At 35.5% G+C, this 24,270-nt stretch overlaps 1 protein-coding gene and 1 long non-coding RNA gene across 2 annotated transcripts in view; both read left to right on the top strand.

Annotated features, from left to right (window-relative positions):
- The window catches only part of NALF1 (NALCN channel auxiliary factor 1), a 479,162-nt gene that overhangs the window by 101,994 nt on the left and 352,898 nt on the right, over nucleotides 1–24,270 (top strand). The gene's annotated exons all lie outside the window — the stretch shown is intronic.
- On the top strand, nucleotides 6,508–18,859 carry LOC133279266 (uncharacterized). The gene is made up of 3 exons (XR_009746830.1): nucleotides 6,508–6,577; nucleotides 17,598–17,726; nucleotides 18,634–18,859. It is a non-coding gene; the product is annotated as an uncharacterized LOC133279266 (long non-coding RNA).

Raw genomic sequence — 24,270 nt, forward strand, 5'->3', positions numbered from 1 at the left:
TGGAGTGAGCTTAGAAGCTGGGGTCCATAAAGCTGGTCTGTGCTTTACGTTCTCTTTGCTTAACAGTCGGTATAATAGGTAACCTTAGTGATTATGAGATGGGGGTCTTGTTTCCAACTAGGATTGGGAGAGAGAATATCTCATTCTGGTAGCATTGTAAAAACAGATAAGTAAGAATTAAAAAAAAATAACAAAAAGCCCAATAAAATAAAAATGAAAAGAAAACCCTTTTGTTACAGTAGGACCTTAAATGATAATTTTAGTATTCACATTCAAGCTGAGTTTGGGCAAATGTTTATCTAATTGTGTTCTAGGCTGTGAAGCACCCATGGTATGCCCATTAAAGGCTAAGCAGTTTCAGTTCTGGAGTTCCCAATAAACACACACACACAAACTGCAAGTTGTTGAAGTGGGCTGATACTGGAAGAGACATAATTAACAGATCATGGTTATCTTACTTCTAAATTTCCATTTTTTAGTCCAAAGTTTTAATTGATTTACCATTTCATCTTTGCTTTGAATTTCCTGGCTTTCTGTAGTTTCCTGCATACTCTTTTTTTCCCAATCCTTTATTAGATGCTTGACTGTTTTTGAAAAAGAATATCATTCAAAAACACTGTGTGCCTGGTCTTCAATGACATTGAGTGCTCACAATTCTACATATTGATAGGGACTCTAAAGCCTCAGCAGCTCCTACATTAAGTAGTTCATAGGTTCTGAGTAACTTTTAAAAGCTCATAAGCTTCTAGGTGTACGCAGCTGAGTAATTATTTACGTACAGGAAGAAAAGCTTAGACTTTCTTTCGATGAACTTACAATGTATATAAAGGTCAAAGATGCATGGAAAAACTCTAAAACCTCAAAATGTACTCAGAAAAAAAATCCCTTTAGCACTAAGGAAAGAAGGTAGAAGAGCTGCTTTCCAAGAAATTCTTTCATCTTGGTTGAATACAGAAAATGTATGGAGAGCAGAGACTTAAAGAGAAGGTGGGCTGCAGCATTGCAGAAATTTTTAACAATTCTGCCATCTATTTGGTAATCTTATTAGATGGCTTTATCTAGACAGAATTTCAAGAGTACTTTAGTTACAAGAACCTCTGTTACTCTAAAGCAGCTCAGATTGGGAAGCACAATGGGTGGAATCATCTCACATAATTTTAGTATCTGAGAAAAGCTGTGGTCAGCTGCATATGGGTTAGCATCTGTGTCCTGGGCTGCCTGGAGAGTCTCTTAAATCCCACAGAAAGGGCAATTGCCATTATTTCTTTTATCCAGAAGCTACATATTATGTGCCATTTGCCTTGAAAGATGCAGAAACTTACTTATATATGCATGTTTATTTTTCTAAAACAAACCATATGGTAGAAAAAAGAAGACTTGAATATGGATCTCATCCTTTTGTTTAATAATGAACAAATCCAGTAAGAAATACTGGAAAGAAACCTAAATTTTGTATTGCTTAGTACAGTTTGTAATAAAAAAAATAATGCAAGGCTATATGAAAATTTAAAAATTAGCTTAACATTAGATATTTTGAAACTATCTTTGAATATAGTATTCATTTTGCAGTATTGTAAAAAGTAGAGTATATACACTTGCTCATTTCTTTAGTGATAACACTGTTTCAGATCTTGTCTTTTGAAGATGGAATGTTTAGTGTATAATAGCCTGTCAGAATTACCACATCCGAACTATGGAATGGTTACTTGCAAAGTACATTTTTAGAATACAAATATTTTTATGTTATAGTAAAAATTTCTAACTTCTAAAATATTAAACCACAAACTCATAACTTAAATAAGGCATAAAGAAAATAAAAGTTTTCAAGATCTAAAGTACTTTTTATCATAAATGCATTATGTTTTAAATTCCTGTCTGGGAAATATAATCTTGAAGTGACAACTGCTTCATTCTCTGTCTACAAAATGTCTTCCAACAATGAAACTGAGAAATTAAATATTTTATATAAGTCACTGTAAACAAGTAATTCCTGAAATGGATGAAATACAGAAGGATTGTTAAGATATATTTGTTTTCATTGTAGCATACTGAGTATCAGTGTTGTGTCGTTTAATGAGACATCCTTCCAACAACATCTATATTAATTCTGTTTTCAGATGCATCCTCACTGCTATGTTAACCTAATTCTCCTCTCAGATGGAATGCAATTCCCACAAGGGTTTTAAATGTTAATTTTAGAAATTTAAGGCAATTTCTGCATGCAGGTTCCTCTGTTCTTTAGTTCTTTTAGTTTTACTGAGGAACCTTTTTTCTCTAATTTCCTTTTTCAAATCAAACATACTGATTACTATTTTTAAAATTTATTTTTAAATTTAAATAATTTGATGGGAATTAAATAATGATCAAAGGAACCAGATTTATTTTCTGTCACTAGATCTTTATAAAAGCCCTTCTTACTTAGGAAAATGAAGTACTGTCATGGTGCACTGAAGCTATTACTACCTTTCATTAGATGCTCTGCCTCTGAAGCATTTTGCTTGCCTCCCTGGACAGAGTCCTTTATTCCACTTTTGATCTATGTCCTGATTCAGTATGATTTCCAATCTGTATCATAAGTCCCTGCATGTGGAGACACAGTCAGCCATCAGTTTCTAATATATCTTAAAAATCTCCTGGACTTTTGCTTTTAAATTGTGTAACTTCATGAAATCCCCTCGATGTGTCCTCCAGGAATAACAGGCTGGACAGAGCACTTTAGCTGCAAATGTTTGAAGATGTGATTCAGTTTCTGGGTGTTTCTGCTAACTTGTGGTTAGGACACTAAGTAAAGCTGAGAGAGAGTGATAACACTGAACAGATGTATCATTTAATATCATTGTCATTAGAAAATGGATGAATGTTAAGGGTGGGCAGGGTTGCCTGTTCCAGCTGTGGTTTTGGACATATGTGACTGTGGTTGCTGTACTTCATGTGCAGCATAATGCTTTAGAGACTTGGTGAAACTGCTTTTAATATTCCTCTGGCCACAGTACTGTACACAGAGAAATTTTATGGAAGGTGGAACATTGCACTGAAGAAGCTCTTATGCCATGAATAGAGATGCCAAATGACTGTAGGTACCTCTAGTATGTTGTGGCCACCAGAACTTGGGAGTCAGTATATTGGTTTTTTTTTTATTAATTTGGTTTATAGATTCTACTTAAACGTCATTTTAGACATCAAACAAGTTTTGCAGAATCGGCTCGTTCATTGGATAAGTATTTACCTCCAGCTTTGGCTGTGTTTAAACATACTGCTGTTGTAATTGATATAATTGCTTCTATTCTAATTGATTAAATCGAGCTGGCTGAGGCAGTTATAGATTACTTCCTTTTATGAGAGCATCAGTGTGAGCCAACAGTTTCTTTATGTAGGAGTGAAAGGAGGGCACAACTAAGGAAGAGTTTCACTAAGAGATAAATCAGTGACAAAGGCACCGCAACAGTATTATATATTGCAGGTGCAATAAAGACTATTTCTCTGAACCATGATCATAAATTTGCAGAGGGGGAATGCTGACTTGTAACTTATGTAGCCATGACAACACTGCTTTTATACTACTGCATAATAATGATATTATATATTTTTTTCAAGAAGTTGTGTATAAACAGAGATTAATAAAGTCCAGAGAACTAAGGGTACTGTAATGCGCATTGAAGTCCTGTAGGCTACTGCTGTAGAATAATGTGTGTACTTCTGCATAAAGGCAACAACCCTTGAGCAGCATAGTATGGGGAGGACAAATGAGCCAAGAACATTCCTTGTGGTTTATAAAACTGGAGAGCAGCTTATAAGCATGCTGAGAGGTATGTTGTTATGTTATGTTGTGTTATGTTATGCATTGTATTAAGTTACGTTACCTTATGACTTGTTGAAGTGGAAACTGTGACTCAGACAATCAAGTGAAGAAGAGTGTTAAAGAATAAAGAATAAGAGCTTGGTGGCTAATGTATGCAATATTCGTTGCCTCCTGGTTATCCACCCATCACTGACTTTATTTCACTTTCTCTTACTGTCCATCTGCTTTTTCTGTTTTCATCCTATTTTGTGACGTATGTCATTGCTCTTTTTTCTCTGGTGCCAACAAACTTTGTTGCCAGTGGACTCTAATAAGGCTGTCCTTGTGAGTCATAAGTACCGAGGGCATCCAGGATTGTATAAGCATTCGTTCTATATGTGGACATCAAACACTCCTTTAGGCATCATTACCATTATGAAAAGAGAGATTTATTGTACTCTTGGGTGAGAAAGAGGATCCTAAAGGGAAACAGAGCAATCAGAGGTGGTGATGCACATACCCAGTTACAGACCTGGAGGGCAACAGGAAAAAAAAAAAAGCCATCATAACTGTTTAGATATTAAGGCTATCATAATGGGTGATGCTCTTTCTCATCTCTTAAAGACCACTAAAGCCTATGAATTCTTTTTACTCCAGCCACATCTCAGAGAAAAGACTACTCAGGCTTTCAGGGGTTCAGACTAGGAGCATACACAAATTTATGACAACCTCCTATGTACAAAATGGATCTTTAGTTAATAATATGAAACCATTTTGAACTGACGCATTCTTGTGCTGTAAAAAAATTAACCAGGTCAAAATGCAGGTGTCCCAGAGACTACAAGTGGGGATTTTTTTGTTGCTTTTGAGAGAACAATTTAGTGTAGCAAATGCAGTAAGGAAGTACACAAGAGACTTCTCAAACAATAAAAAGTCTGAAGTCAGCCAACATAGTACTTGAATTCAACACCTTCAAGAAATGAAGAAATTTATCATGGGCTTTAATTGAATACAATAAATTACTTGTGTGATATGTCAACATGTTCATCAGAGAGCTAATCATGTTTCCATGTGCCTACAAAATTACAGCTAAATAATAATTTTGAGTTGCAATAAATGTACTAAAATGCACATCTTAAGCTTAAGTACTTAAATATTTAAAAAATCGTTATATGCAATATCTGCATATATTACAATAGACTTGTAATATATGCAAAACCTACTACTGCTTATTTTACACGAGTGTTGGCTCCCAGTATCATTCGCAATATCACTTTGAGGAATAGGTATTATCATTTCAGGATAGAGAGCTGCATCTTCAAATAAATACATATTTACATACATTCAAGAAAGCAGCTGTGAATGTGTGCTTTTTTCTAGTGTTGATATTTAAACTGTAATGTTCCTGTATTAGAGTTTTATAGTTTTCCATGTAAAAGAAACATTTTCAAAATTATCATTTTCTCTGTGAGACTGTAGGAAATACACACAGGAAAAAAAAAAAGTGATTCTTTTTCAATGTAACATCCAGTACCTAATAAAATTCAGTCTATTTTAGTAGGTTTGTTGCCAGTTCCTGTGTTTTTCATCTTATGACGGATAATATAACTGAAAACTCCAGATCCTTTGTCAAATGATCTGGATTATCCAGATGCATGACAAAGTCATGCAGATTTGTCAGCATTTCAGGTTTTATTAAACCCAACAACTTCGTGAATACTGCATGACCCCTTCAAGTATCAGCATTAAGTTTCAGTAAAAATGAACCTTTGTTTTTAAATGGCCTTTCTTTCCTTTTTTTCTTTTTTAAGTTAAAGATCGTGATTTTTTTTTTTTTTTTTAAAGTGCTATGATTGCAAGCTAATCCTTTTTTGTATGAGTGACATGAACATTCCTAACAAGAGCCTGCTCTTTCCCACAACTAACTTAGCTCATTTTAAACTGATACTGAAATATTTCAGCTAGGAGAAACTCAGGATTTCCTTCTGCACAATTTTTTTTCCGTCTTTTGTTTTTCTTTTTTTTTTAATAATCTGTCAGGTCAACTGGTTTATAGAAATCGTAATGCATTTTTGGTTGCTTTGCATGTATTCTCTATCAGAACAAAACACAGAATCATAGAATCATTAGGGTTGGAAAGGACCTTAAGATCATCTAGTTCCAACCCCCTACCATGAGCTGGGACACCTCACACTAAACCATGTCACCCAAGGCTCTGTCCAACCTGGTCTTGAACACTGCCAGGGATGGAGCATTCACAACTTCTTTGGGCAGCCTGTTTCAGTACCTCACCACCGTTACAGTAAAGAACTTCCTTATATCCAATCTAAACTTCCCCTGTTTAAGTTTTAACCTGTTACTTTTTGTCCTATCCCTGCAGTCTCTAATGAAGAGTCCCTCCCCAGCATCCTTGTAGGCCCCCTTCAGATACTGGAAGTCTGCTATTAGATGAATAAGTGATGTTCTGGGTTCTTATCTTTGGTGACAGTTTCCTTTCTGCCATATTAATACTCCAAGCATGAATTACATTTTATGAGACAAACATGTTCCAAGAAATATGCCATTGATTGTATACAGAAAACCAAATCAACAGTAATTAAATGTCATGTTAAGTTTCATTGAAATGTCAGTGGGAAGTCACAAACATACGTTAAGATACTTTGAAAACAAACTGCCTTCTATTCCCATGTTTAAATTATGTTATCAATAGGCAGATCTTTATTTTCATTTCAGTAGTTCATTGACTTTGCTGGGAATGGTGCTGCTAATTGAAGGACAGTCTGCATACTTCAGTCTAAGGTGCAGCAACTCGCATTCATTCCTGGAAGTTCTCTTTCAGTCTCATTCTTTGTTTGACCTTCTGTAATAATGCTATTTTTCACACTGTGTTAAAACACACTTTCTGCGTTAAAAATATTTATTCTCAGAACTAACTATATACATAGTGGGGAGACAAGGGAGCAGTGTATACTCAGAGAGCCATGGTGGAGGTTCTTAGTAAGGACTGAAGTTCCTCATCGGCCACCACAGAGAAGGCTGACAGATTGTTATGAAATGAGTGGAATTTTAAGCTCACTTCCCCATAATAATGTATTAAGTGCTGAGAGCACCCTTCCCATTCCTTTCCTCAAAGTGCAGACAGAAAGAAATCTTACAGCATTTCCTAAAACCAAGTTCTGACGGATGGGTTGGCCAAGTGGAGAAAACGTCCACTTGAGCTGTCTGATTTATGTCTTCTCCCTTCATAAGGATGCAAAGAGGCTGACCAGGGACACTCTGTGTCAGAAACTAGGTGTTGGCCAGCTCCAAATGACCTGAAGGAGCAAGAGGTTGGGACAGACTGACAAATTTGGACTGTGGTCTCCGCTTTTCCGATGTCTGATAGTGATATCATGAATCATGTTCTTTGCATGGAGCATAAATCAGAGAATTTTACAAAACCTAGATGAAAAATGTTTGTGATACATTAAATCTTAATATGTATTAATATTCTTAAAAGTGGTTCTTAGTTTTCACCGTTCTTGACTTAACTACTAACAATGCACATGTCTCTGAGGCTTTGAAAGAAGACATCATTTGCAATTTTAAGCCCGTTAACTAGGTGGGCAGGATCCTGCTCTGATATTTGCAAAAGTAGGTTATCTAGTCACTATCTAGGGTATGTAGGGAATTACTTTGTGAGGACAACTGCATCAGGGATGTAAAATAAAGGAATAAGTGAGATGCTTCTGTCAGACAGACTACCTCTCAACTAAGTTGCTGATGTAGAGATACATGTGTTCATGACTAGCATGCTGGGCCAATACTTACTGTATTGCATTGTATTGTATTGCATTATTAAGTATACTTGTTTCCCACTGCACATACAATTTTGTATTGACATCCTGCCTGCATTTTAAACATTGTCAGCAGAAAAACTGGAGTGTCAGCTTCTGTCAGAAAGGAATCAGTAGAGATTTGTCATACATTTTTGTGCATACTCTTAAACAGCTTGTTTTACACTGTGTAGTATGTCATTTCACTAAAAATAATTAAAAAATGCTATTAGTATCAACTAGTGAAATATAAAATAAGGCCATTAGGAACACCTAATAAGATGAATAAGAAATTTCAGAACTGATGCTTTGAGGCAGGCCTTCGGAAGAAATCAGTGCTCTTATAGGAACCAAGTGAAGAAGTGAATAGAATAGTGAACTGAAGTGAACAGAAGTTTAGAAGTGTAGAGTCTATTAAGTTAAAATTCTTAACAGGAAAAAACTCCACAGTTAAAAAGCATATTCTTATAAACACAGTTTGTTTATATTTTCAGGAGAAGTGGGAAAAGAAATGAGCAGGTGAAAACCCCCTTATTGCCTGTAAAACAATGAGATGCAATGTAATGATAATTTTTTGCCACAAGAGAGCTCTTATTGCATTGTACTAACAACACTATTCAGATCTTTATTCATGGGCACCATAATTAATTGTCACAAAGTGAAAATGCCTTCATATTTATATTCTCTCCTTTCTTGATCTTCTGCTCTACTGGCAATTCCCACAGGATTATTTCCTGTCATTAAGGAAAAAAATGGCAGCATAACTGACTACGTAGCCCAAAATACCATTTCCAAAATCACAAGAAATTATTGCTTACAGAAACTAGTTTAACTTACTGATTGTTCTCATAATACAGTTGAAAACTCGTGTTTCTTACCATCATATTTAAAAAGCCGAACACTGTGGAACTCATAATGTATTTAAAATATGTGTTTTCTGGGAAGAAGCAGTACCCAACTTGAAAGAACTGATGAAGAAAGAGGTCTATGGACAAAAGCAGAAAAAGTATTTTCCAGAATTTGGAGTTTAATCTGACTTCATTCAAGTCATGAAGAGTTAAATTGTATGTGGACAGATCCTGTTTCATCTCTAATATATTTTAGTAGTAGCTTACTAGCTTACACCTTTAAAAAAATATATTACCTATGTACTTGTTCCAGTAACTGTGACATTTCCAAGTCTGCTTCAAGTTTTTGGAGCCATGAAATAAGGCTTCTAGTCAGGTATGGATGATAAAAGTATTTTTTGGTATTTGAAGTTCAATGGGCTTTATAGGCAGACCTCTGACAGATCATCATTAATCTATTTTTCTGCTGTTAACATTCAAACTTAGACTTGCCCAGAATTCCAGTATCAGACTATGTGGTTTCTGTACTTGATTCTACTTGACCTTGTGTGCATCATATACGGTCTGGGTGTTAAAAGCTAGAAAATAAGAAAAGCAGCACTTTGCAGCTGATTTTTTCACAGGTGTAGATTTTTAGTCAATGTTAGGGAGTACTAGACCAGGCTTCTTAGGAGAAGCCTGTTATCTTCACAAGTAACCATTGTTAAGACATTTTTACGCATGTGACTTATATATTAAATTTTAATAAAGTTTATTAAGCACAATATATTAAAATACAGTTACATTTTCATTTGCAAACTTAATCCTCTATTTGTCCAAATTTATTTCAGCATCCCATATCCTATGTAATCCTGGGCTGATGTGTCACATTCTCAAACTACTCCAGAGTCCTAGTGATCAAAAAGTTTTGTAGGCCAAATTTACAGGTTTCAAATTAAGTTACTGCTAAAACTAAATTAATCAGCTGCAGATCCATACTACTGTGTTACTATGGCCTGGCACAGTTTCTGTCAGTTATGCTGCAAAGGTATTACATATATTTTCTCAGTTTGACAGCTGGGCTGATCAAAAATCATTAATATCTAGACTGAGTTTTCTTCTTACAATAAATCTATGACAGACTTTTTTGATAACTTTATTATTTTCAGTAAAAGCAGATAATAAGACAGACACTTAAATAAACAAATGATGATATTCAGAATATCTTCCATGATGCTAAATACTTGGTAGCAAACCTTTAGCTCAAGAAGGAATGGCACTTTCAGAAGTGCCTTTGTCTTTGAGGGAAGTCCCCTCTCCAGATCTGCCCTACTCTTGAAACCCCCCCATTCCCATGGGTGTATCAGATGTTAACCTTAAATCTCAGGTGGATCATATCCTGTTTATAACCAGACATCTCCCAGCACCAAATTTCATTCCATATGTGCTCTATCAAGATCCTGAAACTAGTGGTGTCATTTGTCTGGTCACAGTAAATGCCCAGACATGCAGTGATGTTTAGAACTTTCATTGAGGCCAACAAAGTGACATAGACAGGAATAAGGAGGCAGGGCTTGTTCAGGGATCCACACCCACCCCTTAGAAAAAAGTTAGGTAAAATAATCCTTCCTTGCCAGCCACTCTTGCGTACCCTCTTCCCCACGTCCCTTTCAAGGGTTTCATCCCTTTCTAGGGTGGGTGTGCATGGGGAAAGGTGATACAGAGGATAAGCACACTACACAGAGTTGGAAGGAGCTTTCCCTGCCTCCCAAAATCCTGTCTCTGTGTGGATTGTGACGTTCCTCTGAGGTAATGGTGTGCTTCCAGGCTGAAGAAAATAGTACAGCTGTATTGATTGCCGTTTCTCTGAAGTCTATGCTACTTGTAGAATAAGTTAGCTGTACTATTAATGAGGCTGCACTTGCTTTTATATTTCTGGACAATCTCCATACATCAGGTGGACATCTGCTGTAGTTATTTAAGAAAAAGGCTGTGTCTTCTTTTCCTTTGTTTTCCTTAAATCTAATGTCTATCAGGATATTGCACTTGGGACTTGCAGTAACCCACTCAAGGATTACTTGGCTCTTATGATGATGTTTCAGTTGGATTTATCTACTTTGAATTGAGATGAGCCGCTTGGCTTCTTCATTTTCACTTCTGCTACGAGGAAGAGTTTGGTAGGATAAGCAACTAAAACAGATCAGGATCAGCATTGTGCAATTATCAACTAAAACCCCCTCAACAGGCCCTCCTCTATGGGTAGGAAGGCTATTTTAAGGGGGAGCCTTGGCTATCTGGACTGTTTCTGCTCTCTTACTCCTCATTTCTGTCTGGCAGAAGTTTTGGTGCAGTAAATCTGTCACCATTCTAATCACCAATTATTTTAAATGCAATACTTTATTAATGCCCTGGATGGCTGATCAGGTGTAGTGACGCGGGAGTCACGGACAATGGAGAGAAGATCAATGTGATCAAGCAATTGCCAAATTTATTCACCCACATCAACAGCTTTTATAGTTTACAGAATTAGCTGATGTAACCAATATAGATCCTGATTGGCCCAAAAGTGCTGTTCACACATTTTGAAGCAACAAAGCAGATAACAGGCTAGCTGAAAATTTGTTCGTTACTTATTGTACACATCTTACAGTTTTCCTGTCCCGCTTCTACATCTTGATAGCCTTGAGCAAATGACAAGTTCCTTGTTCTACTGCATGTAGCTGTCCTTTAGTAACCTAAGGTTAGGCCTTGCAGCCTGGGTAACTTGAGTTCAGGCCTTACAACTTAACTCAGAGTTTGGCTAAGACCACACAGCTGGAATGGCTCACATGTCCATTGTTCAACTGTATTCTTCACAGCCACCATCTCCTAAGGCTAAGACGTCTGGGTTGGTCACGAAATGTCCATGGTTCCTTAGACAATCCACAGTGTAGGCCTTTCCTAACTCCAAATTGAGTTCCAAAGAGCAGCTAAAATACAAATGAAGTCAATTTCTTACTGTGTATCATGGCACATAACTGAAAAAAAAAAATTCACAAATGCATGAAAGGGAGGTATTTTCTAATTGATGAACAAAGTGATTGTGAGGAACATAACATAAAAATTGCCAACTAGCAGTATTTTCGAGTAGTCCAGTAACTCATGTATGAGCGCCCAATAAAACAAAAGGAGAAGGAATTTTGGATTGTCCTTTTAGTTTGCATCTATATTGTCATCAAAAAAGAGTGAAAAATGTTGTTCAGTACAGTTAGTCTAAAAGGGTTTTATCTCATTTTCCAAGTTGATCTGTTGATAGAAAAGTGCTTCCAAACCTGCAAAATCCCAGATAGTGAATACACTCTGAGAGATTTCCAAGTAAAGGAGGAGGTGAATATATTTTCAACAGAAGTTTGTGGTAGAAATAATCTTACTGGTTAGTTATCAGATTCTCCAATTCAATTATATATTTCAAGATAATAATCTTCAACGCAGAAACTACATGCAAATATGGATTGAATAAAAAAAAAATCCCTTCAAAATCAGATATACTCAGGGTGTGGAGCAATAATGTGTTTGCAATCAATGTGAATTTAAGGGAGAAGCAAAATTAAACCCACTGAGAAGTTTCACAATACATGATGTAGTTGTTAAACAACTAAACTAGGAGACGAAACATATTAAATGATCTTTCCACATCCTTTTATGCTGATGAGTAGGTCTGCACTGTGCAAACTTGTTTCTTAGTCAGAAATACTTGCTAACTAGCACATCTGTCATATAGACTTCCTTAACTGAAGCTTCATTCCAAATGATAAAACTTAAGCCTCACCAAAGTATTCCTAGTTCTCACATGTATATATCTATATATATCTATATTTTTTTTTTGTAATCTCCTTCTAATGCAGTGCTGCATTCTTGCCACAGCTGGGGCAAGATTCAGCCTTATGAAACAGGAGAACATTTAGTTAGGTTCATGCTTTGGAAATCAAGCACCATGAAGTCTTTCATAACTAAGAAGGCTACACAACTCCATTTTACATTCTCTATTAATTTTTATTTTATTGACAAATATATTTTATTTGGATATAAATCACTTACTGATAGCAGAAATGAATGAGCTGAAATCTCGTAATTAACTATGGCTTTTTGTTGTTATTGTTTGGTCTAATCTAACCTGGTTTTTATGTAATAGAATTTTGATATTGTGATTTATCTGACTATAGAGAGCAGAAGTGTGTTATTAAGGGCATGTGAGTTGGGCCATTTGGAAAAAACACAATGTAAAATTGGTAGCCAGATCAAAATGCATCTGAAAAAAAGGGAAAATGAATAGTTGTGTACTGTATGCATACATACTCTATATGTGTGTATATATATGTTTATACTGATTTTAAGTTCCAAAAGACATTTATAATTTGCATTTTTATAGGTTTTTTTTTGCTATGTAGTTAGTCTTCAGAATCATTGCAGCCCCTAGATTAAAAAAAAAAAAAAAAAATTAATATACATGCAAACCACATCTGGTTGCCATGTTACAAAAAACATCTGACATTCTAAATCAAAATAAGGTTAGAGAATTTTGACCAGTATTATTTTTATCAATATGCACAAAGCTAAAAACCAACCATTAATAAATCAGATTTTTGTTGCCAGTTCATAACATAAGCCTAAATCTTTTCTTACTCCTAATTCCTTCCATGTGAGAAATACTAAACAGAAAATGAAAAATAAATAAATAAAAAATAAAAAAAAAAATCCTATTTAACAGAGCTAGAGGATCCTGTCAGGAATATTCTATTTCTCTCTCTCTCTCTCCCTGTTAAAATATGTATAAACTAATGACAGCTTGTTAGTAGATAGATAAATTCAGGCTTCCAGCCCTTGTCTTTGTTGTTCAAATGAGTATCAGCAACCACTATGTAAAATCAGAAGCATACAAGTTAAACAGAAGTAGCAGATGGGTGAATTTCACACAGTTTATTCAAAATTAATATGGATGGGTATGGGGGGAAAGAGAGGGAAGCATGGAAATTATAGTGTTTTGTTGGTATAAAATGATGGAGTTGAAAAACATTAGCTGTTTCACAGGAATAGAAAATGCAGAAAATGGAAAAAGATTAAGGCTTAAATGAAATGTCTTGAATAGTGTTTTTTACCTACTTTGGCAGATGGGAGGGAGAAATTTTCTGTGCTGCTACTATTTTTTACTTTTCTCTTTATTAGGGATCAAAGCATGGAAAACTTAAATTCAAGCTCTCTTTCCATTACCATGTAAGAAAGAAATAATAGGCAATTATTTGGTTTAAAATATTTTTTAACAACTGCTGATGGAGTGAAAATTAACCTTATTTGGTTACCTTTATTTTGCAAAGTCTTTTGCTATGTGAAAAAGACTTGATAATTTACTGTTGATAATAATATCAGCTGTCACTCAACTAGTTTGAACAGCATAAATCATGCACCAGGCAACAGAATTTTGCTTCATTAGTATTTTTAAATACTCTATGCCTAAGAAACTGGGTTGAATACAGCTAGCTCAATTATCATGTATATGCAGATAATAAGCAATATACTATACATTTTCTCACACATTCTTTTCTTTGCCAGATGAAACCAGAATAGCTAAACTTACACTTTGGCAAAATTGTCCTTGAGGTCTAAAGTTTCTAAATAAAGTTTTGTGACAGTAAAGACTGAGGTTCTTTCTTATTCATGTGATAGCTTAAACAATCTAAGAGTGATATATTTGTATAATAAATAAATAACTGCAGTAAGTAATATAACTTCACAGCACAGTGTGTTTAGGTAAAGATGACATAAACTACAAAAACATAGATAATAGCAGAAAGCATGTATTTTCTGGATATCCTTTTGGAATATTGAGAAGTACAAAACAGATCGTTTAGACAACTCACAAATAAGTGTTTATAGCACAATATTGCAATGTTTGAGCACTGTTGTGGTGCTCACGGATTGCTTACTGCCAAACTGGGGAGCCATTCAGACAATGTTGCTGTTCCTCCTAAAGCTGAGCTTTCAATACTGTCTGAAAGGTAGCTCTAAATTAAATTGTTGGCTTTGAACTTGTCGAGAATTAAAGACTTATTTGCCTTTTATATTGGCCCTTAAGATGTAAAGGGAATGAGACAAGAAAGGGAGAGATAACCCAAAGATAAACACTTGAACTTCAAGATAATGCCAAGACACTCTGCTATCTACCTTACAGCTATACTTCCCATGCTTGGAGTGAAAGGATAAGGTGAGTTTCACTGCTGACATTACAAAATAAGGGTACTTTCAAATATTAATAACTTCTCTGAAATCAGTGTGCAGACTGTTTAAAAAAGACATCGTGCAGCAGTTCTTCCGTTTAGTTCTTTGCGCAGCTTCACCTTCCCAACAAATTTGGGATTTGGGACAAATTAACAAGTTTTTTTTTCATGCAGCGACTAGAAAAGTAATATTAGTAAAATGCATGTGTGAATTAATTGATCTTAGAGTTTTATAGGCTTTTTTCATGTAAATAAATATCTGGCTAGAGTTCTGCATGCAATGATGTATGTATGCATATGAAATTACATATTTTGTTTAGAAGAAAATATGTAATTTCATATTTGATTTCTGTCTTTTCTCTTATTAGTTGCCACCTCAGCTAATGTGAGTTATGATGGACTGTCCTTGCCTTCAAGCTTGTGGATTTTTATGCGATGTATTGAGCACTCTTTAAATAAGAACTCTGATATTTCTTCAGCATCAGTTTTTCACTTATCCATCAGCCGCTGTTTTCAGAATTTTGCTTTGCTGTGTGTTTGGTACCCATAAATCCCTAAAAGAGCACATATGAATAACAATCATGTTTTATTTGACTTGTGTGAGAACATTTCTAGAAAATTCAAGATCACTATATTGTAGCATCCTACCATGGCTACCATGGAAGCCTTCCCTCTCCTCCAAATACTGACAATGAAGTGTTTTGCATTTCTGGTAAGTGTAGCTAATCAGTAACCTTACTTTAATTAGAATCTAAATAGTACAACAAAACACATTTCAGAAATAATTCACACCTTTGATGTGTCTAGAAATAATAGCAGAAAGGAAAAGTAGAAACCCAGGAAAATGGAAATCCTCTCAAACAGAGTTAGTACCTGAAGACAAAAAGCATGTAAAATCCCTATGCAAAACCCAATACCTTGTTGACTAAAAAAAGGCTTCACAGCTCATTACAATGTTTATGGTTATTATGCAGCTTCCTTAACCAAATATATATTCCAGAATATTTTCTCCATGTTCAAATTAAAGGCTGACACTGAACACGCAAGGAGCATTTGACTTCAGAAACCTGTGCAGAAAGGACTTGGCAGAGTCAGGCTGGCAATACATTTAATTAGTTGCAGTGATGTACAGAGTCTGTGTAAGAGTTATTCATTCTTATCGGTATCAGGGAATTTCTACATGTATCTGTCAGACAGAAAATCCTGTTCTGAATTTAAGGTTTGGTTGCCTTCAGTTCTGTATTGTGTGTCTATATTTCGCTTCAAAGTCAATGGGAAGTGGCATGGAAAAATATTGCACCTGTCACGGTGATCATAATGGAATGTCATTAAATACAGTTTTTCATTCAAGTCAGAGATCTTACAAATGAATGTGCAGCTGTCATACAGAGCAGGCTAGATTTTTACATTGAAACGACACCATTGTTATTAATTTGGAATTGTATAAACCTGAAGGAGTCTTCTTCTATGAAGAAGTGCATCTTAGAATCACAGCGTGCCTATCTCCTCATAATAGATAGAATAGGGAATAAAAAGTCTAAATCTGAGTAAAAGAGTAGAAGAAGCACAAAGATTTTGAGAAGTTACACACTTTTGTAAATATATCTGCAATACTATAGAGGACTATGTTCTAGGACCATGAAATCACAAAGGTTTCTGAGTCTAAATAGGCTAAAGAGTCTATTTGCCCTCAGACTATTTCATCATAGTATAACTAAGTGAGCTTGGAGAAGGTCACAGTGCGCTTGTGACACTTTCTTTTGTGACAGCCAAAAAGGTGAGCTGTAAATTCAGGATACCTCTCAAGGTTGAAGCCATGTATGAGAGAATGTGCTTACGCTATTTGTTGCAGAGTGCCAAGCATCAGCAGTGCTTCAGAGAGCTTGCTAATATATTTTGTAAAGAAGAAATGGGCAGAGGACCTGTGTTTAGTACATGTGCCAGAATTTTTTTTAAAAAAGAAAAAGTAGTCTTCCAGTCTGTAGCATCAAAGGATATTTCAGCATATCTTATAGTAGCTGAGGGACATGGGGCTTAACCTCAATGGATTTCTGGGTGGCCAGCTTGAGCAGCATTGCCACAATTACATAGTTATTCTGTTCATTCACTTGCATCCTCTAATTTTGGTGAAAAAATCTGCATTTGTTTTCCTATTGCACTACATTGTTGTTTTACCTTTTCACATTAGGGATTACTCATAATACATGGAGGTATTGCTTATCGATGTATTTATTAGTGGTGTGGGTGAGCTGAACAGCTAAATGAGCCTAGAATAAGTTAGCAACTTGTTCTTTAAATTAAAAAAAACAACCCAAAACTTGACTGGTCATGTTTGTTTGAAATAAATGATTATACTTAAAAATAATCTTTACAGAATGCCGCTTGTAAACCACTTCAGATACAACTCTCAGTTTAGGTTACAAGAGAACGGTAGTCATTTAACAGCATAGATAATTCAGCACCATGTCAGCACTGTTGTCAGCACCATAAGGAGGGCACCTTCATACATCTAAATGTTTCCTGTGTCTTTCATTGTTTGAAGCAGATTTTGTACTGAATGTTCCTGTGCAGTATTTGTAATGAAATTCTGGAGAAGCAGTGGAGATACGAAAGTTCAAGAAACCTTGAAACTTATTTATCTAAAGATTTGGAAAGACATTTGGAATGGCTTAAGGGACAATAACAGAATAAGAATTTTCCAGACAAGATTTAATAGAGTATAAAAGTAATGAAATCCCAAACACACTAATAAAGAGTTGAAAGCCCGTTAAACCATAGTAGTATAATTATAATTTTTGTGTCATGGCATTTGATTACCTTACTGAAATTAGTTTTGTTGACAATTTAGTCTTGTGGACATTTTGCCCATTTTAAAATTCTATCAATTTAATTATTTTAACTTTCATCTTTTTTTTTTTTTCAATAGGCTTTAGATTGGGTCTTTCACTGTTGTGTCATCTTTTCAGCCAAAAGCTGACTGTTGGGATGAACTGACTGAAAAAACAGAAAAAATGTAGCATTTTTTGGATGCTGGGAGACGTTTTGTTGACCTTAGGTAAAATTCCAATGAAAAAGCAGAAACGTGTCTAATTTAAACTGGTTATAAACAACCAGGGCTAATAAGTGGGAGAAGGTGCTTCTAGAAATTTCATTAATCTTGCATTAGATGTTTTACTTCATGAAAAAAAATTACTAACATAAATATGTTGTATCAGACCCATAGTCCCTGATTCCACAGACACTTGCACTGGGGCAGGGGAGTAATTTTCAGTACCTTTGTCCACAAAACTACTTGTTCAATTAGACATGTAAGGGTGGATTTAGTAGGCATATAAAATAATCACCCACTGTTCTTTCAAGCAAGAAAAAAACACTGAAATTTTAAGGATAAAGTTGCCAAGTATTCGAATTTTGTGTATCTGGTTTCCAAGAGTGTATCAGGTACACTCTAGGCTTTTCTCACTTCATAATCTAGATCAATCTACTGTAACAGTAGTTGTCTCAGTTTTGTAAGTGAAAACCTATTTAATGGAAATGCTTTCTCAAGTCAGATGCTACAAGAGTGAGCACAAGACACTAGCATAATTAAAACCAAAACCACATTGTAAATCCTCATGTTAAACAAAATAATACAGACATTGCTAGAAGCCATTGTGAAGAATGAGGTCAAACTGAGAAAGACTTAGGAAAAGTAATTCTGCAGATTTTTTATAGAATTTGAGGATTTAATACATGCATTACTGTACTGACTAAACACCATACATAAGATAGCCTCACTAAGCTCAAATCTGCACAAACCCCAAAATTTCTATGGTCCCAGAATAAACAGTTTACAAATTGCAGATCTGATTCTTCAGCAGCCCACCTAATAATGGGGAAAGAATTAGCTGGGTCCTTTTTTCTTGAGAAATCATACTATGCTTTTTTTTTGTCTGCTGTAGTCATGTCTCTTTCTTTCCCAGATGCTCTTTTTTTCTCCATATAGACAGAGTTTAAATATTTTTTACAGAGGAACCCACCATGGCTCCAACAATGAAACACAGTTTCATTAACATCAGCAGTAATGTTTTTATGGAGAAGGCTTGTCCTGTCTTGTAAAGACAGGTTGGAGAGCCAAAAGGCTAAGCAGTTTTCTTTCTGAGTGTCAATTGTTCTGTCATAAACAGGGCAATGAAGGAAATTTTGACAGAAGTTTTCAGGTGTTAAAAAATTGCTTGAAATGGAATATTGAGTATAGTGTTAATATATAGAGAGATTAAAACAGTTTGGGAAAAAAAGAAACAAAAGAAAATTTTAATTTCTTTTAAACATTTTAAACCTTCATTTTGATGACAGGCAATATGCAAGTTTTCATAATATAAATCGTTTCTTTGCCAATATTGACTACATATTTTTTAAATTAATGTATTTTGCATTACAGTTTAGGAACTATACTGTGTATAATGTGTGTTAAATTTAGTATAATATGCAAGTTGAACAGAAATAAGGTAAGATTGTGATGATGATGACACAAAAACTGTTGCCCTACATATAATATTATCAAAAATAAAACATTTCTACTTTATTGAAACAAGTATTGACACATTTCCTGAAACAAACAACTATTGAAACATATGAATCCACAATACTGAACTATTTTGAAAATCTCAAGTTGTTTCCAGGGAGGAATTAAGGTTTTCATTATTTTCATGTTCACTCAAACCTAAAAAACCGACAACAGAAACATCTGGCTCCGATAGTGTTTCCATGTGTGCAAGGCCTTAACACAGCATATTTTGATGCTATTTGCTTGAAAATAATTTTGAATTGCTTTATTGAAAGCAATCATTCAAGCAGTGTAGACCTTGCACTGAGTCTGAACCTGCTATGGAAACTATAGAACAGAATAAAAATTATTTTTAGGACAGGAAGGTATTTTGAGAGTTACAGTGTTCAGGAGAGGGAGTTTGAATTTAAGGTACACGATACCACTCCCTGAATTTCCAAGTCCAAAAGGCAAATGTTGTCACCTACATTTTTGACACCCTGAGTAGGAAAAAGTCATCTTACTGCCAGCTTTGCATACTCATGCTTACATCCAACCAGCAAAGCTAGTAAGAAGCACTGGCAGACATGCCAGTTTAGAGGGTGATGACAGTCTCTTTACTGCTGTCCCCTCTTCAGACAGGAGTGCCTCAGTGCCAGCACATCATTTTCTGCCACCTTTGCTACAACGTGAGAAACTCCAGTAGAAGCATGAATTGAGGATTTAAAAATATTGAGTGAGTGGTATTTGCCACATGATGTCTATCCAAGCCGATTCTTATACACTTTGACTTTTACTGCCAGAGCTATCTACCACATCTCAGGTCAGGAGGCAGTGCCTTCATCAGACCTTACTTTTACATCCTATTGGAGACACTTTCTGTTGTGGTCATACCTTGAGATACTAAACTGGAAAAAACCTGTGTAGTGTTTTAAAAAAGTGCCTACCACCTGCATTAATACTAAACAGCTGGATTCCTAACTGATGTAGTGTAATTTAGTGTGGCTTCACTCAAAGCTTCTGTGAAATTCATGCATGTCCATAACTTGAGGAGCCTCTCCTTAAATAATGAAAATGTGGTATGTGCCAAATGAAATCAGGTGTATTTAGTAATAGAAGCTGAAATGAAACAGATGTTTTCTCCCTTTTGTTAAGAAGCAGAGATTCCAAGTGCATCTTATTTAAATCAGAACTTCTCGAATGTTTATTTTGAACATTTAGAGATAACATTCAACTTTTCAAAGAATTTTTCTAGGAGTGTGGCAAATATTTAAAAGCAGGAGAAGAAGCAAGGACAAGCAATATTTCCAGTCATCAGAGCCAAGCTGAGGATACTGAAATAACAATAAAAATGCGAACGCTCTGATTTGAAAGCTGGGGTTTGCTCCTTGGTTACTCTCATTCATGCCATTGTATCAGCCTACATTCTAGTGAAATGCCAACACAAAAATTGCATATTTGCACGAACCTGCTGCGGTTTCCTTGAGGCGAAATTTCACTGTCAAATCTTTTGTGTGGGAGGCTAACATTTAATGTGATGGTTTAATTTAATGTGAATTGTTCCTCACCAGTTAGATGTCACAACCCTGTAACAGAATGCTTGTCAAGAGATGGCTAACAAAGAAAGTCTAGAAAAACTGAACAGCACAGGAGCTCTGTACGCTCAGATCAGATCAGGTTAGTGAACCAATGAAAAACAAGCCCCGCTAAGCCTGTCAGTCCTGCTAAAGTCCAGGGTCATGTGTTTAGTAGTCTGTCTACTTTAGAAAACAAAACCCACAATTTTTTTAGAAGTTTTCTCAGTTCTTTGGGTTTCTTCTGCCTCTTTGAGAAGGAGTTCTTTTCCCAGGTAGGGAATAAGAAGCGTTCATTTTCATTGCTGTGGAAGACCACTTCTTAAGCGTGCTAGGGAATTTCAATTCACAGTTTCCTGAGCAGGACTGCAGTCCTTGTAATCAAGATATTATCAGGTTTGCCTGAGCTTCTTTTATTGCTGCTGTGGCAAAAAGCCACGGTATATATTGTCTGGAACAGTAACTAGCCAGTTCTTCTGCCACTGCTGCAAATCCTCTACTCAAATGTAACCAAATGTAACTCAAATGCTTGCAGAAAAGAAATGAGAAGATTCTTGTCAAGAATGTTTCTAAATTTGAGGTATCTGTTTAATTTGTACTCAGGATTGTGCTGTTGGTTTCCGTCTGCTAAATGAAGTCAACACCTAGGTTTTACTTTGTCTCAGTACAGGATGCACTCCTAAATACATGGTCCTAAGCACTGAAATTGCTTACACCTCCTTTCATCCTTCCAGTCTTCTTTATGATGCAGTATTGTGGTGTTTGTTCACAACTATATTTTTCTGCTTATTTGTGATAGCTTCAAATTTTACGAGAAATTAAAGAATCTTGTTTTATGAAAGTATAGATCTTTAAATATTGTACAATTTTGTTTCAGGCTGAGAAAGCACCTTAGAAAGCAAGAGTAGCGAAGTCCATGAAGGCTGAATATTGTGGTGTCCTTTATGTGGAATGTGTTCATGTGGGTTTTGATTTAAAAAGATTGTGCAGTCATTTGATAGGGTGGATTAGCTTGACATCTATTAAAGGCGATGTGAACTGGGCCATAGCAACCTTGCACATTGTTTTGAGCTATGTTCTTTAGATTGTGTGTTTATAGTATATTAGATATTTTTTGTTATTTTGGAGGAATGTTTAGAATTGTAAAAGTAAGATGTCTGAGAAGGGAAGACCATACTTCCTTGTTCTCTATATGCCAATCCACACTTCTCTGAAACTCCCTGTGATAATCACCAGCATTTTAACATACTGCGTCTCTGTACTTGTTCAGTTCTTCAGTGGAACTTCTGAACTCTGGAAAGCTTGAGAATAACAGTGTTTTCATGAATATCAAAGGCAATAGAACTTTTATATGTAATGGTAAAAGTTGTGTTTTAGACACATTTGTCCTTTAACAGAAAGTGAAGCAAGGAACAGAATAATGGAACATGCCTTTCCTTGACTTGTTCTGGGTATACAGCCATATAGCTTTTTATTGTTAGTGATTTACTCAGAGATCACTCTGATACTTTTCAGTGTAGCATTAGCTAGATCAGCCTTTCCTTGTCCTCCCTTCTAACTGCATTAACCTGTTGTCCTTGAATTTCTCCTTCAAGTTGTGAACAAAGTGCTCTTCAGCTTGGGTGGAAGTGGGAAATGTGGTTACTGATTTACTCATGAATAAATGAATGTGTGCTTGAATGTATGAACTGATAAATGGATGGATGTCATCAGTAATGTAGACAACCTTCTTTATTTTAAGGGAATATGCAAAGAATGCCAGGAGTCAGATATACATAATTTTGGGTCTTTATAACCTTTTGAGATATATCTGTATATATGTGCTGGAATATGCTACAGAGCATTTTAGAGCCAGATACCTCATAGCGCACTGTAGTCTCGTTCTGGAGTGGAAAACACACCTGGGAAGAGACACACTTGTGAGGATGTTTCACTCTCAGAAAATTAAAGCATACCTGTAGCACATACCCTGGGAAAGCTGCGATGTGTGTGAGATACATATGGACTCATAAGCCCCTTCTATACCGAAATTGTAAGAACCACTTTTTTTTTTTTTTTAAGGTCTATTTAATTTTTTTAGTTGAAATATGTGATTTATAATCCCTTTACATAACTGAGTAATATTTACCTATGCCTGGTTGCCTTTACTCATCCTATCACATCTTCATTTCACTGAAAACTGTGATTTCTAGAGGCTTCTCTGCACAGTACTGCTAATATAGTTAAAGTGTTGCAGAGTGTAAAAAAATTTACTGCAATATTATTAATGCAATGCAACAAAAAGCTTGCTTGTATTAGGGCAGCTTATTTTGATACTAAATGGAACTTTAGTTTTGTCTGGTAAGAGACAATCTACCACCAGCTTGTTAAAATAAAAATTGAAGGTTACGTGCTTAATTAATTTGGTGAAAGCAGCCTCCTCATAGCAAAAATAAACTGGTATAGAAATTGTGTGTAGACCAACCTCAAGGGGAAAAAAAAAATGAATTACATTTTTATACAGGCATGCTATTCTGGTATTAACTGAATATTAACCAAACCGAATGCCTGGTAGCTGAAAGTCAGGAATTATGTGAAGAGGGAGAAATGTCATTACACATCCTACTACAAGTTTTTTTTCTAAAAAACCTAACAGCTTAAATGGAATTAATAGCTATTTTAACAGCTGGACATTTTCTTTTGCTTTGGATGGTAAATTTTGAAATCTAAAGGAAAGGAGAAAGGAGGTTATTTCCTTAGCATGCTTGAGTGAAACAGTTCTGCTAAACAACAGCAAGCAATTTGCGTTAGCTGTGCAAAGAAGCTTATTGCTGAGCACTGGCCACTCTAGTATTAATGTTACTGAGTCAAGGAGATGAAGGAAACCATGCAGAGTAAAGATTGTTACGGTTTTTCAACAGAAATGCACAAAGAGTTCTGACAGGTACAATTCAGCATCAGGCAATAGTTACAAAGGCAAACATCATAATTTGATCGGTTCTTCTTGCATCCTGATGTTTCACCAAGTACAGGGGAAAAATGCAGCTGCCATCATAGCTGGGGAGGACAAGTAGAATGAATTTGATAATGCAAGGGAGTCAGGGAGTGCAACTGTATTGTGGTCTTGTCCATTATTTGTCAGAAAAGTAAATTAACCTTCACATCCCTGATAAAATTTCAAACTAAGAAAAGTATTAAAGGCATGTAATGAAATCCAAAGATGTGGCAATTCCTCTAGAAATTACAGAACTGCAGATTGTTGTAATTTAAAACCTTGATTGTGACCCCACTCCTGTTCTTTTCAGTCAAACCAGCAAAGTACAGCTTTTGGGCTGTTTTGTTTGCCTCTTGATTCTTTTGACTTTCTGGGAGATATTTACTCTGAAATGTGGGAGGGACCACTATAAAACGTTTTTCAGGTTTTTTTTTGTATTCAGAAATGACAGCGGTTCATAATGTATATATTGTAATGAAGGAAGAAGAATGAAATTCTTTAAGAAGTATAGATAAATAGCTATTTC

This window comes from Pezoporus flaviventris, unplaced genomic scaffold (genome assembly GCF_033815535.1).
Source record: "Pezoporus flaviventris isolate CSIRO_AGI_PZ_B2104156 unplaced genomic scaffold, CSIRO_AGI_Pfla_v1 ptg000072l, whole genome shotgun sequence".
In the NCBI taxonomy this organism is placed as follows: domain Eukaryota; kingdom Metazoa; phylum Chordata; class Aves; order Psittaciformes; family Psittacidae; genus Pezoporus; species Pezoporus flaviventris.